Source organism: Rhinolophus ferrumequinum, chromosome 27 (assembly GCF_004115265.2).
Source record: "Rhinolophus ferrumequinum isolate MPI-CBG mRhiFer1 chromosome 27, mRhiFer1_v1.p, whole genome shotgun sequence".
In the NCBI taxonomy this organism is placed as follows: Eukaryota; Metazoa; Chordata; class Mammalia; order Chiroptera; family Rhinolophidae; genus Rhinolophus; species Rhinolophus ferrumequinum.
This window is the reverse complement of record NC_046310.1, coordinates 26139006-26149266: the sequence shown is the minus strand read 5'-3', so window position 1 is coordinate 26149266 and position 10261 is coordinate 26139006. Positions and strand designations below refer to the sequence as shown.

Genomic DNA, 10261 nt, shown 5'->3' with positions numbered 1-10261 from the left:
CTGAATTGGGGGATAGAATACCTCGCACACGCCATCTGTGTGCTGTGTACAGCGAAGGCTGGAATAAACCCTGGAAGCAACCCACAGATCTCCGTATGCATCACTGGAGAGCTGGCCTCATTTCGCAGTGACTTCCAAGTCAGGGATAAAATGTCGGTCACAGCTGATTTTACGCAGCCCTGCCCTTCCCCAATGTGGCCCAATTCCAGGCCAGGTGAAGGCATGGAGAGGGAGGGGACCTGGCAAGAGTCACATGGCAACTGTGGTTGGCATTTTGGAGGCAGGAAGGAGCCAATATTCAAGGGTGAGACAAAGCAACGGGTTAGAAGTGATGATAATCATCCAGGGCATATTGCTTCCTTTTTTGATGGCTGTTCCTCTTAAATCTTTTGACACTGGGCATTCATGCTTGTGCAGTAAAGGGTTAACTCAGCAGGTTCGAGGTGTTCAAACCCTGCGCATTCCAAAGAAACCAGCACTTGACTGGCTCCTGGGAGATGAGCTCTAAGCCCTTGGAATATGCTACCTGGTAAGAGTGTTTGTGTATACCCGGAGCTGTGGGCCATGCCACAGGTATGCTAACCATGTGATATACGGTGGGGCCTTGAGCCTTGTCAGTTTGACCCCTGGAGTAGTTGGAGACTGAGAACTGCGGGCAGCCATGTGGGCATTTCACGGTTATGTGAGCAACCCCCAATAAAAACCCACAACCCCAAGGCTTAAGGGAGCGTCCCTGGTGGTCAGTACTCCATATCTGGAGTCACACATCATTGCTTGGAGAAGTAAGTGCTGTCTACACAACTTCAGTGAGAGAGGACATCTGGAATCTTGAAGCTGGTTTTAGTATGTATTCTTTCACCATATTAAAGCATACCTGTGTGTATAACAGCTTTTCTGAGTGCTGTAAGTCCTTCTGGAACATCATTGGCAAACTCTGAGGGCAGCCTTTCTATTTGACTCATGGATGGCCGCAGGACCCCTGACTGCAATAGTGTTCTAGCACCAACCCAGACTGTCTTCCCCCAGCCCAGGCTGTGAAATACATGCCCTCCATTCCCTCGCATCAAACTTCTATTTCTTTCAGCTGGCCTCTGCATCCTGAAAACTCAGAGATGAGCACCGTCCAGGCCCAGGAGTGGCTATGGATACTTTTGTGAGTGAGCCTAATCTCATTCCCAAGCATTGTATTGCGAGACGAGGGTAACTGTGTCCCCATCATGTCCACCTAATCTGTCAACTGGGTGGTTTCCATTTTAATTTTCTAGTTACACTGAACTTACCTACCTTTCCCCCAAGAAATGGAGTCCAGTCCTAACCACCAGCCAATGGTTAAGGCCCAGACAGTATTCTTACTTCTTGGCTCTCATTTCTTCCTAGAGCTGGACCCTCTTCTCCATGCTTTCAGAGGCCTCCTGGCCAGTCACATATATCCCAGACTGGCCACCTTGATTCAGGCTCTAGCCTCGTCCAATGCCACCAGGTCACTGCCATGGTCAAAACCAGCAGAGTCCATCCTCTGAAACATGCTGAACCAGGAGCAGCACAGACTAAACATTAAAAGGGATTTTCCAGCACGTGTTATCTTGCCCTCGGCCTCCACCTGCAAAGGACAACTAATGTGTCCTTTGTTCCTGGAGGCTTTAGAGACGTTGGGGTGTTCAGAGAAGAGGAAGTGCATCGTGTCAGTCGCCACGAGGCACACAAACTCCCTACATAGGCTGTCTCTCCCCTTCCCAAGTGCTGGCTCAACTCCCACTCGCCTTTCAGCGCTCAGTTTATGTGTTAATTCCTCGAGAAAACACAATTGGGTGTCTCCCTGCAACCAGGTTGAGGACACCTTGTAGAACATGATTATATTTACCCAATTTTGTCCCATAAAAGTGTGAGGGGAAATTCCCTTTTTCTGGAGCCTCTCTGTAAGTCTTATGTAAGTTGGTGGATCTTCTATCAAGAAAACATAATCAACAGTGAGAAGAGCACCCTCCCGCATGCTGGGAGTGGGGATGGTGTGTGCAGAACGCCTGCAGTATACCAGAAGGCCCTTGTCCTTCGTGATCCTCGCGCACAGGAAGCACTCCTAGGACCGATCTCAGAAAGCTAAGAAAACTGAGGTTACAAGAGGTAAAGAACTGTGTGCAGGTTACACATCTTCTAGGAGGTCGAGGCACAACTTCAATCTTTCTGATGCTCCTGAGAGTGGCCCCATCAGAAATGGGGGTAGCACAAGTCTGGCTTCACAGCTATTCCGGACGTAAAGGAGACCAACTTCTCAGCTTCACTTCCTCCTCTGTAACTGCGTCCCCAGTCAGATACTCCCTCTGCAAATTTAACCCTGATTGGCAATGTCGGTCTGTGCAATTCTGGAATTTGCTGCAAATTTGTGGGCCCAATCTAATCATACGAGTCCTTACAAGAGGGGCCAGGGGATGAGACTCAGGAAGGAGGTGACAACGGAAGCAGGCTTTGGAGTGATGAGGTTGCTAGCTGAGAGGGCCCACAAGTCAAGGAATGTGGGTTGTCCCTATAAGCTGCAAAAGGCAAGGAAACAGACTATCTCCTAGACGCTCCAGAAGGAATCCATCCCTGCCAACACCGTGACTGTAGCCAATGACACCCTTTCGGGACTTCTGATCTCTAGAACTGTAAGATAATAAATTTGTGTTGTTCTAAATCACTAACTTTGTGGTAATTTGTTACATCAGCAAGAGGCAACTGATACAATATCTAAAAGAAATGAGTATATATGAGTACCAAAATACGTTCACAGGAATGTTTCAAGAGCATTATTTGTTAAATCCAAAACTGGAAACCATCCAAACATCCATCAACAGTAGAATGGATAAATGCATTGCGATATAATCATTCAATAGAATACTACATTGCAATGGAAATGAATGAACTACTGCCACACACAATTTGTGACATAGATTAACCTGGGGGTATACTGGATTAACGACGGTCTCTCTGGGGGAAAAACGTATATATGTATACACATATACTTATGAATTTTACTGATACAAAGAATGTATAGGACACAATATACAAATAATAAAATCTATAACACTTTTTAGTGTAAATTCCATGTTGTCAATTGATTCTCAGTTGTGTTGATTTTTGCTGACCTCTTGTATTTGTAGTCAAGCTGTGGTTGCAACTGACAAACATGTGGCTCTGACGGGAATATTAGCTGATAATTTTGTTTACATTAAAGAGTGAGACCAAAGACGATAAAGATGTATGTCAAAATGTCTCTCACTTGTCAATGCCTCTAGCAACCTTTATATTGAATTGGATAATGATTTTGAATACTGCAAGAATATTTCCTCAATTTGTTATATTCTTTACCATGTAATGGCTACAGATACAACATACTTTTAAGTTTCATCTGCACTATTAATTAACATTTTCTCCATCACTTTCTTAAGCCTAGACAATCAACAGAACAATAAATCAAGCCCTGATTTATAGCATTTGCTTATTTCCATGATGTAAATATTCCCACTGTGGCCAATTTCAAGTTGCCAATGTGACACTAGTAAACACAAGACTGGGAATGAATGCACCGAAGCGACTCATTATGTAATACCCATGCAGCAGCAGTGCTTATAAATAACCTCAAGAGTACAGATAATTGTAAAATGTAGTTAAATAATTAGGAAGTATCATCACTTCTGAGTATTTATTACTTTTGTTTTTAGTATAATAGTTAACTATAAGTTTTTATAATTTTTAATAACAGTTCTGTTTGACAACCGGCTTTCAAAATTCCTAAAAATTTGACAATCAGCTCTTGTAAGCTGTTATAAGGCATACTACTGGGCAAACCTCAAAAAATAATCTTGAATAAAATTAGCTGGACATAAAAGAATACTTACTGTATGAGTCCATCTATATAACATACTAAAGGAAGTAAAACTTCACTGTTATGTTAGATGTCAGGACAGAGGCCCCCTAAGCCCAGTCTATATCAGCTGATTCCCCATCACAGAGGTGAGCCCAGCCGAGACCAGCAACGCTGCTCGGTGAGCCCAGCTAACTCACACAGCTGTGACCATCGTGATTGCTGTCTCAAACCACGAATTTTGGGGTGATTTCTAATGTGGCGTTTTTGCGGCAGTAACCAAACAATACAGAGACTTCACGCTCACCTTTGGGAGGAAGGAGAGAACAGTAACCAGAAGGGAACACAGAGGAGACTTCTGGGTGCTGGAATGTTCTAGTTCTTGACTTCTGGTTATGTGCATGTGTTCACTTTGTGATAATTAGCTGAGCTGTACTTTTGATTTGTACACTTTTCTTTATGTGTGTTTTGCCTCAACAAAAAGTGAATTTTAAAAATACAATTGGCTGATTAATTCATGGAAAAATGCTCAACTTCACTAGTGTATTTATTAGGGCTCTCAAGAGAAACAGAACCAATAGGTTATATATCTATTTATCAACCAATCGGTAGATATTTATATGCATATACCGATATAAAAGGAGATTTACTCGTATTATGAAGAATTGGCTCACACAAGGCTGCGTAGTGCCCCTATCTGCCATCTGCAAGCTGCAGACCCAGCAAAGTCGGTTTTACAATTCGTTCTGAGTTCAGTGGCCCAAGAACCAGAGGAACTGATGGTGTAAATTCTCGTCCAAGGGCCAGAGAAGATGAATGGAGATGGCCCAGCTCAATTAGTGAGGCAGGAAAAAAGGCGTGAATTCTTCCTCCTCCACCTCTTATTCTATTCAGGCCCTCAAAGGACTGAAATATGCCCACCCACACGGGGGCAGACAGTTTCCGAGTCCACCAATTCAAATGCTAGTCTCATCCTGAACCATCTCACAGGCACACCCAGAAATAATGTTTACTCTGTGCACCCTGAGGCCAGTCAAGTTGACACAAAAATTAACCATCACAACTAGTAATCAAAGATAATGAACTTAAAATAATTAAATACAATTTTCCACCTAAGAAACTGGCAAAGATTTTTAACTTTATTACTTAGTGTTGAAAGATTGTAGGAAATGAGCATTTTAATATATTGGTAATGTGATAACATATTGGTGGGGTGCTTATACATTGATACAAACTTTTTGCAGTTATTTGGCAAATTAATCAAATATTTATCAAAATGTCTTAACTCACAATCTCACATTTGGAAATTTACACTAAAGAAATAATTAAAAATATCTGTAGAGGTTTAATTATTAGCATATTTATCACAGGCTACTTTTGATAGTGAAAAATCTGAAAAAATTAAATGTCATTAAATTGGGATTGATTACACAAGGTCCATTTCTACAGGTGTAGTCATTTTAATGCAATTCCACATAAAGTTGTTTGTGGTCTACTACTTAATGGAAAAGAAAAAAACATTTTATAAAATAATATTATAGCATAACCTGGCCTTTGTAAAAATAGCTATATTTACGTAGATAGATTTAGATGTCTAGGTGTTAAAGCTAGATGGACGGTAGCCAGGTAAGTAGGTAGGTAGAAAACTAAGTCTGGCAGGAAACAAAAACATTAATAGTTTTTATAAGTGGATAGTGGGACTGTGGATGATTTTCATTTTCTACGTTTACCTATATTTTAAAATTTCTTCTCTGATATGTGTGTATTTTGTTTAATTGAAAGTTATTAAAACAAGGCTACAAATAGCTTCATGTCAGGTCAATTGTGCTGCCAACTGAGTTATGAAAAAACACATCAGAATATTGTGGGTCCTGTAGGTCCAGCTAGAGCATCATTGTAACACATTTGCATTTGAACTTTATGACCTATTTCTTCTGTCAGGTGGCTTGTACAATCTGCCCACTAGGACGTTGTTCTTACAACTTCTTTGTTTCAGTCTTTACCCCTATGCTCCACCAAGATCCCTACACCTGGGCTTGTGGATTTCTAGATTTCTGACAGAACTCAGCCTTGCTGGTGACAGGCTGCTGCTTCTGCCTGGAGCAAGCTGTCCCTTCCCTGGCCTCCTCGTTAAGCGATACCTCCCAGACCCCTGCGGTAATCAGCCTTACCCATCCCTGCTGTAACTCAAGTCCTCTTGACATACTCCGCATATTCTGGATAACAGAGTGTAAACCCCTGAGGTCATAAGTCTTAGGCGCAGTTCCTTTCTGACTGTATTCTCATGTGAATCACCAGATATCCATTTCTTTGACATAACTACTGTTTTCAACCATAAAGTTATATTCATCTAGGTGTTTCCCCTTTCTTACTCATATTCAATTTAAATTGCTCTTAATCAGATTAGCCAGCCTTTAGGTAAATAATAATACAACAGCTATCAAAATGGATATCGCATGTTTCTATCACACGTGTTTTTTATAAAGAGCTTCCTAATTACTTGCATAGAAATAGATTTTAATTGCATAGATTTTAATTATTAATAAAACTGTAAACTAGGATATTTGGTTTCAAAATGTCTGTTTAAATACAGGGAGAATGTTGTTACAATTCCTGAATTTTAAAATTGGTGCAAGGAAAGAAAGGGTCAACCTGAGTGTCCACATCAAGGCACAAGGGGTGCCAGGATAGAAAGGAGGTTGGCAGATGAGTCCCATTCGCCTTCAGACCCCAGCAACAATGCTGCACTAACCTTCCCCAGGCACAGTTTCGCAGAATGGTGCTTCTCATTATAAAGCCACCCCATGTGTCATTTAAATATTGTGCAAATTATGCAATTTACGTATGTAATAGCATTCTTTATGGCCTGCCTTTTATCTAAAAATATGCAAGAGCTTTAAAAACTGCACTTACACGGAATTACAGAGGTTTCCAATTTGACCCATAAAAGAGGTTAATGCTGCTGAGGTCACTGTGTCTGTAAATGAAAGGGCGTGAGAGCACTTCATTTTCCATATACGCTGAAGTGTCATGAACTATCTAAAGATCACACATCTAATTCTTTAAGTGCATCTCAACCCACTTCTGAGCTGCGTGGGATCGGAACCTTGGCAGCAAGGCCGGATGGGGGCATTTCAGATACTTTTACGTGAGGGCTTTTCTGTGAACTGAAGACAGTGGGGTTTAGAGACGCTAAGTGATTTAGGCGCATTCCCAGCATTGCTGGGATTAAAAAGTCAGCCTTGTAACGATAGATATTGTTTGACTTTTAACTTGCAGATCTCTCTAAGAAATTGACAATTTTTAGGCATGTTTGGTGGCCCTCATACGTTTGCGGTTTTTTCAAATGTAGCATCATAATCTTCAAAAGTTCTATGTTTTGAAGATAGTTGTTCCGTGTCATAGCTTGGAGAAGGAAGGTGGGTGGGGAGAAGGCCTGGAAAGGAAAGAGCGTATGAGCAGGTGACTTGTCCAGGATTACCAAGCTGGTCGATAGCTCCCAGGGTTTTAATAATTACAATCTTGTGTGGACTGTCCTATCTTAGATGTAAGGGGCAGAGAATGGGAAGGTAGGAATACAAATGAACAGCTTTGCTATTAAAATTTGATATTAAAGAGAGTGAAACACATAGTTTTAAACATAACATTTACAGGTCGAGTTAAGAATTCAAGAGAGGAACCAAGAATTCTCCACCAGGACAAACATGATTTTACTCTCCATGCTTTAATCTCTCTTGGTGGGCTTCAGTTTTATTGTGCTTTCCAACACTTGTCCCAGTAATGTGCAAAAAGGCGTACAGAAACAGGACGGCAGCAGCTGTGCTGCGCCTCAGCTTCCCAGGCTGACCGTAACCCGTGCTGGGGCCATTGTTGCATACTCCTTTCTCCCGGCCCCATCTGCACACCGTAAGGAGGCCCTGATCTGTTATCATCATGGGTGGCTGAAAATTATTGCATGACCTGTCCTGGCCATAAATTTAGAAGCCTGGCGACATTTTCAGGGGCAGAGCAATGCCCTTGGCCTCCCAAGGACTCGCCAGGCACGTCAGTGCTTTGTTCCTCAAGCGTGCTAACATAAACACATGCCCGTTTTTCTCACACACCTCCCCGTAAGGACAGCGACAAGGCAGGGGCTGGGAGAGCAATGTTCTCCCCCTCTTGCAGCATCTGCACCTGACCATCTGGTGCCAATTAGCTCTATGTCTTGACAACAGATTATCCCAACTCGGGGTCTGCGTCTGGCCGTAGTGTTGACGTGCCTGTCACAGTTCTGCTCAAGTGGAAGCGTCTAAGAATGCCACCATCTGTCCTGGATAGCCCTGTCCCAAGACTGGCAGGGCACCCAGAGCCTGGGGAAATGACACCTATGCAATGTTAGGCCCTGGCGACAGTGACGTTAGGTATTAACGACATCACGTGGGCATGTGGCCTCTTCCCTGCTTGGTTCCTGCGGACAAAGCTACGGAGGGGCTGGGTCGGAGGTTTATCCCCTCCTCTGAAGGAACCAGTGGAGAGAGCCAGGCTCCACGGCCCAATCCACAGCCCACTCGGCCCCATGACTCTCAGCACTCAGACATAGGTCAGCCTGCGCATACATCTCCCTAATGAGCTAATGCCACCAAACCTCAGATTCCTCACCAGTGAAAGGAGATAATATTAGAACTGCCACATTACATCATTCAGAAGCTTGAACCAGATAATGGATGTAAAGGGTGTAGCACTCTGCCTCATTATGTGGGTGCATTATTACTGGGTGTGGGGCGATGGGGCAAAGTCAGGAAAGTGCCTTCCCTGGTGGATAGGCCAGCAGAGCCCTCCTCCGTGGGTGGTCAGCCAAAGCTCAGCAGGATCTTCCTCTGTGGGCAAACAGACCGAGCGCCTGCTCAGTACCTGAGAGCACGGGCTGTGGAATCAGATGGGATTCTGGCTTCTCCGCTTACAGCCTGGTGACTTTGAGCAAAAGGCTTACCATTTTTATACCTCATTTTTTTCATCTTTTTTTTTTTTTTTTAAAGTGTTGACACGTTTTTTTATCTGACTGGGACTGGGAAAGACACTGCAGCAGTCCGCGGGTGGGTGGTGTGGGCTTAATCCTCCTCCTCGTCATCACCGGCCGCGGCTACGCCCTGGCCCTTCTTGGCTGTCTTCCTCTTCACGCGGCCCGGGCGGCCACCCCCGTATGGGGACCGGAGGGAGAAGTCCATGTGCTTCCGGGAGTCCAGGCGGACAATGAAGGACGGGATGTTCACCACCTGCTTGCGGACCCTGATGTGATGCTGGCGGATGAGCGCGCGGGCGTGGGACGGACTTGGCCAGGCCCAGCTCGAAGGCCTGCGTCTGCAGGCCCGTCTCCAGGACCTCGGTCTTCAGGCCCAGGATGTAGTCCCGCTTCATCTTGCCCTCGTCCAGCACGCCGATGGGACGCGGCGCCGCAGCAGGGCGTTGCCTTCAAACACATGCCATGGGTCTTTCTCACCCAGCGTCAGCAGCGCCCGGGCAGCCTTGCGGGTCTTGGCCAGTGTAAAGTTGACCCTCAGACCTCACGTTTGTTCCGAAGCCCATACTCGCCGATCAGCTTCAGCTCTTGGTCGAGGCGGGATTTCTCGAAGGGTCTCCGCGGGGTCACGTAGGTTTTGCGACAAACCCAGCTCCAGGCCACTGGCATGCTGGCTCCGCTTGCCCGACGGCGTCTAAGCGCAGACCCTGGTAACTGAGGAAAAGCATTATTTTCATCTTTAATATGAGTACCATAATACCTGTGCTTCATAGGTTTGGGGCTTAACCTGTTGCCTGGATAAACTGTATGTGCTTGGTGAACTGTAGCCCTTACTGTTGCATTATTATTTTTCTTCTTATTATTGTCTCTTGTTCCAGTAAAGCAGGTCAGTAAGATAAACTTGGGTTGTGGAACACAGTTTTGCTCAGGTGTGGACCCCTTTCAATAAAAAGAGGGAGAAAATCTAGAAAGATGCTCTAGGAAAAGAGAGAAACGGAAACAGAGAAATTCAGTCCTTTGATATCTGGTCCTTCTTCCCTTTCTTCCTCCCTCCCTCCCTCCCTCCCTGCTTTTTCCCTCCTTTCTCTCTTTCTTCCTTCCTTTCTTCCTTCCTTTCTTCCTTCCTTTCTTCCTTCCTTCCTTCCTTCCTTCCTTCCTTCCTTCCTTCCTTCCTTCCTTCCTTTCTTTCTAAAATACATTAAGCTTTCAATGGAAGAGATTTGAGAACAGTAGTTTAGTTGAATGGTATTACTTGTCAAAGCACTTTGTTTTTCATTTCCTGTAAAAAGGTCTATCAAATATTTGCAAATCATATGTCTGATATGAAATTAATATGCAGAATATATAAAGAACTGCTACAACTCAACAAGAACAATAAAACAAAGAAACAATTTTAAAATGGACAAAGGACTTGAATAGACATT

General features: G+C 44.0%; 1 pseudogene; it reads right to left on the bottom strand.

Moving 5' to 3' along the window:
• Positions 1–8928: 8928 nt before the first annotated feature.
• LOC117018617 (40S ribosomal protein S9-like) lies at positions 8929–9781 on the bottom strand (annotated as a pseudogene).
• Positions 9782–10261: the final 480 nt, after the last annotated feature.